The sequence below is a fragment of the Siphateles boraxobius genome, unplaced genomic scaffold, assembly GCF_051911475.1.
Source record: "Siphateles boraxobius isolate OS27281-9 unplaced genomic scaffold, OSU_SipBor_1 49, whole genome shotgun sequence".
Classification (NCBI taxonomy): Eukaryota; Metazoa; Chordata; class Actinopteri; order Cypriniformes; family Leuciscidae; genus Siphateles; species Siphateles boraxobius.
The window spans coordinates 1154029-1160028 of NW_027509130.1; positions in this window are offsets into that span (position 1 = coordinate 1154029).

The following is a 6000-nucleotide window of genomic DNA, read 5'->3' on the forward strand; positions in this document are numbered from 1 at the left end:
AAATTGGGTTATTTTTGACCAACATAGAGGGCTTATATATACTGCACTGCATCTATCTATCTATCTCTCTCTATATATATATATATATGTGTGTGTGTGTGTGTATTAAAGTGGCTTTGAGCACTGATTTCACAAGAGCTCATTTTGGTTTGTCTTGTTAAACACATTCCTGATGTCCTAGAAGGATCCTCTCGCCTCAGCTCGTCTCTCTGAGTGTTTTCTCCCACACACACTCCTACTGTCAATCCTCGGCTGTCATATGTTCAGATTTTCCCACCTCCTCATTCAGGCCTCCATCGCCGAAACAACAACCGCACATCTCCATAGAAACCATGCTGAAGAATCTCTCAAAACCAAATAATCAGGACCGAAACACAGATCCGAGGTCAGGAAAGCAACGTTCACGCTGTTTGTAAGACGCAAGTTGAGCAGTTCATTTTTGTGTTCGTAAACAGTTGGTTTTTTTTTTCATCAGATTCACTGGAATTTCTCAAATCTTTTCAGTTTCTTCAGGGTCTAACCCTTAAAAACTCCATTTTGGAACCTTTGTTTATATTTGAATATTTTAATAAAATAAAGAACCTTTTGTGGAATGGAAATATTCCATGTGTGTTAAAGGTTCTTAATGGAACCAATGATGTCAACAAATAATTAAGCTTTTTGTAAGAGATGCTATCACTGCGGAAACCCCCTTATTTTTATAAAGCGTGTGGGTAGTTTGGATTATGAAAGAACCGCAGTTTTGGTCATATTCTTTCTGAATCTGTGTGAGAGAACATTTTGTTTCGGATGCTGAAACACTTTGACAAGAGAAGACAGCGAGAAACATCCTCTAAGAATAAAATCTGTGAAGCTGAAGAAGATGAAAATGATAAAAATGTGCATGTCGCCTATCCCACGGACAGAAGCAAAATCCTCAACAAGTCAATCGGCGGTCCTCTATTTCATTCCCTCATCCATCATGTCTGGACTAATTTGGACTGAATTTCACTTGACATCAATCTGAAGTGAGCATAATCGCAGTGACAGGTTCTCGCATCTCTCTCCTTCTCCTCCCCCGTTATCCGCCGGTCGGTCACCCACATGCGCGCGAGACCGCGAGGACGAGGATGAGGAGGAGAGCGCGCGCGCGCTCGGAGATTACCGCGTGAGTGAAGTCAAAGAAGAGAGACCGACCGGAGGGATTAACCTGCGAAAAGTACAAGAAAACATGAATTACAAAAACACGGCGCTGATAACATCGTGTTAAAGATGGGTGTTTTCGGAGAATAATAAAAAAAAACCGAGACGAGAACGGAGCGCGCGCTTAATTACCGCCAAAACACGAAGTGACCACGAGCTGAAGACAGGTTTAAGGGAAAGAATACCTTTACAGATTAAATATTTGCTTTAAGGTGAGTACTTATTTATGTCTTCTTGTGTGCAGTAAATCAGATAAAACAAATGTATGAATTGCTATTCATTAGTGATTAAAGCTTTTTATTTCCTCATCTATTTCATCCATTACCGGCTTTTGGATAAAGATGTCTCCTGCATTTTGTAAATTTTTGACACTTATATAACACATGCATATGTCTTTGTTTATTTATTTATTTATTTATTTTCTCAAATAAGAGTGGTGTAAACGATCAAATCAATGTTATAAATAACAGCCTATTTGATTTAGGAACATTCGTTCTTTGAGCATTCATTTGAGCGTTTAAAACTAAATGACTGACATAAAACCGATGGCTGATGGGCAGATGAGGGGAGAATGAATGCGGCTGAAACCGAGAAAAGAAACTTGATGTTGTAATGAAAAGAGATTATACTCCCTCTGTTTGAGATCTCGCACTGATCGCGCGCCGCATCTGGAGCTTTACCGGATTTACCGCGCGCGCTAAATTTACCTGCACGTCATCATATTTATGTCACAGTCTCAATCCCGCAGATTTGAGACGAACATCTGGTGCACGATAAAACCCCTGAGGTATGTTGTTTGGAGTAATTTAAAGGTTTTCTTGCGAGTTTCACACACAGTGTTTAGCAACTATAAATCAGTTTAATCTTCAAGCGCGGGAAACTGGAGTTCTGTCGCCTCTCGTTTATTTGACGGTTAGTTTCCAGTGGAAAGCGCGTTAAATGTGCCGCGTGACTTCATCTGATTCCCCTGATCAATGAGAGCTGAATGCACTTAATGCTCTGATGTTTCCAGGCCTACAGAAATGCACCATGGGTTTAGTTAGTTTGAACAAGTGCCTAATACCATGATTTTTACATATAGTGCCATGTAAATACTGTGGTGTTGGTATGAATATGGTAATCAAACTGTACCATGGTATTTATCAAATTATATGTATCACATTAGATAGTTTCTTGTTGGTATGAATGTCAAAACTGGATGTTGAAAGTCTACAACTCTCCAACTCTCCAAATGCACAACATTGTAAATCCACCAAAAATATCCCAGCTAATATAAATATTATCTAAGCACGTTTTGCTAATCTTACTTACCATTGAGTTATGAAAATTTAATTCCTGAATGTTATTTTCAAAACAATGTTCAAAACTTCCAGTTTTAGAATGTCTTAGTAATCCAGACGTTAAGGGAACATTCCATTTTATCATTCTTCAAACATGATTGGAATGTTACTTTTGAATGTTTTCTGAACGTTCTGAAACTACCATTTAAAAAATATTAGTTGAATGCCCAGCTAAAATGTTTCAGAAAAAAAAAAATTTATTAATGTTTTTTTATGTGCTAACGTTTTAAAAACATTATGAAAGACCTGATAATTTCGAACAAACGTTGTAGTAACGTTACTTGAACGATTTTGCATAACTTTGAAAGAATGCTCCCTGTTATGTATGTATAATAGCCTTAGCCAGTGTTTGGGTAACTCATAACAAGTAACTTGAGTTAAGTAATCAGATTACTTTTTCAAGTAACTAGTAAAGTAACACATTACTTTTAAAATTTACAACAAAATATCTGAGTTACTTTTTCAAATAAGTAACGCAAGTTACTTTGTTCTTCCATTTTTTGACTGACAGCTCTCCTGTCCCAATGTTGAGAGAAATCGAAGTGCAGAGGCGTTGTGTGTAAATATGATGGTTATTGTAGTTCTAGACTATGAAAACATTCAATATTCCTCAAAATGAAATAAAAAAATCAGTCAAGTGCAAAATCAGAATACTATTCAAACCTCCAATAACTAAATGTTAAATAAAACTAATATTTGTATGCGTTTAATCTAACTTGATTGACCAATGTACTTTATATTGACTGCTAAAATGACTTTATGTTTTTAGTTTTTATCGGTGAAGTGTTGAAAGTTTAGTTTGAGTGGCGCCCTCTTCTGTACACCATTACTTATAACACTACTACTTATAACACTACTGTTATAAAATGCCCAGACCAGGTGAGAAAAAGTAACGCAAAAGTAACGTAACGCATTATTTTTCTTAAAAAGTAATGAAGTAACGCAATTAGTTACTTTTTAAGGGAGTAATGCAATATTGTAATGCAATACTTTTCAAAGTTACTTTCCCCAACACTGATAACAGCCACAAAAAGTGTCTGAACACCAAAATCACGCACACTTTAGCCATGCTACACAATTCCTCATACACACACACACACACACACACACACACACACACACACACACACACACACACACACACACACACACACACACACACACACACACACACACACACACACACACACACACACACACACACACACACACACACACACACACACACACACTCACACACACACACACACACACACTCTCTCTCTCTCTCTCTCTCTCTCTCTCTCAGACACACCACACTCACACACACCTCACTCAGTCACACACACACACACACACTCACTCACTCACTCACTCACTCACTCAGACACACGCACACACACACACACACACCTCACACACACGTACACACACACTCTCTCTCAAACACACCACACTCACACACACACACACTCTCACACACACCACACACACCTCACTCACTCACACACCTCACTCACACACACACACACAATAAATAAATCACAATAAATCAGACACACACTCACACACACAAAAACACACACAAACACACACACACACACACACCTCACACACACACACACTCTCTCTCAGACACACCACACTCACACACACCTCACTCAATCACACACACACACCTCACACACACACACACACACTCACTCACTCAGACACACGCACGCACGCACACACACACACACCTCACACACACACACACTCTCTCTCAGACACACCACACTCACACACACCTCACTCAATCACACACACCTCACTCACACACACCACACTCACACACACACACCTCACTCACACACACACTCACACACTCACTCACTCACTCAGACACACGCATGCGTACACACACACACCTAACTCACACACAAACACCTAACTCACACACACACACACTCACTCACTCACTCACTCACTCAGACACACGCATGCGTACACACACACACACAACACATAGAGTCTCAGATTACACTACAGGATCCTCAGGGCTTGTTTCTCTTGATCTGCTTCTCATATCACTGTAAAAATGAGAGATGAGGAGATTATTCAGACATCATTTACTGGATTAGGAATAAAGAAAGAAACCTTCTCCTCCACACACACAGACACACAGACACACACACACACACACACACACACACACACACACACACACACACACACACACACACACACACACACACACACACACAGCTAGGGATTAAGAGTGTTTATATTGTGTAACAAAAGTTAAGTCCATTTTCATTGTTTTGGCAGCGCAGTTATTGAGTCACATGCGTCTGTCCTGATGACGTCTGATGAGATCTCCACATGAACAACTGCAAACATTTACAGTAATACAGTTTCAGTTAAATCATCTCAAGACATACACAACTTCTGATTGATGTCTGGGATGAGAGACAGAGATAAAATCTGTGTCTGAGGACATTTAAACCAACATTTCTTTACTTCCATAACCAGACTAAAGTTCTTTATCAACAACAACTGCCCAGATGAACACACAATAAACATTAAACATTGGTTTTATTTTAAAAAATCATTATATTTTAAAATACTTTAATGAAAAAAGTTTTATTCAATAAATGGAACTTTCTTTGATACTCTGATATTTAATGTAAATAAATTTAGGCGTGACTTGCATATTAATTTTAGTAGTGTTTATGTTAAAACTGTAATTCAAATGCATGGAAATTTTATGTGATGCATATTTGTAAGTGATACATTAAACTGGCAAAATTAAATAATTGCATTTGATTTTATTTATTTTTTATTATTATACTTCAAATTGCTTAGAATTTGCATAAATATGTTACATTTATTCATTTAAAAATATGACTGTGTAATAAGCAATATTCAGTTTGTTTATGTATGACATTGAAACAAATTGGATTTATTCTTAAATATAAACCTGGTTATTGTGTATTTTAAACACATTACGTTTATCAGGACTATTACAGAAATCTGACCTGTTTCATTTATGTATGATTGACAAATATGCATTGCATTATGTTTATTAGTTTATGTTAAAACTTTGTAATCCAAACGCATGGAGAGTTTTACATGCAATTCAAATGCATGAATCTTACATTTAGGCCTAAATATATGTATTTGGACACTTAATGTCTGACTGTCTTTACATGTCAAACCATCAAAGCAAGCGGCATTTATTGTAGAAAGAGTATAAATCTGGGCAGTTGTTGTTGATGATGAACTTTAACCAGTCAAAGTATAAAGAATTTGCAATGCAAATCCATAAATCATAAAATTAGGCTGGAATGGTTTTAAATGTTTTCTCTGAATGTAAGAGCGTTCAAATATAAATCTAAATATTGAGCTGAACATTTATAGAACATGCAAATCAGTGATGTTGGTAGCCTAAATCTGTGTGCGTGTGCGTGTGTGTGTGCGTGTCAGGTCTATTTTAACCACTGCTTTGACCCAGATC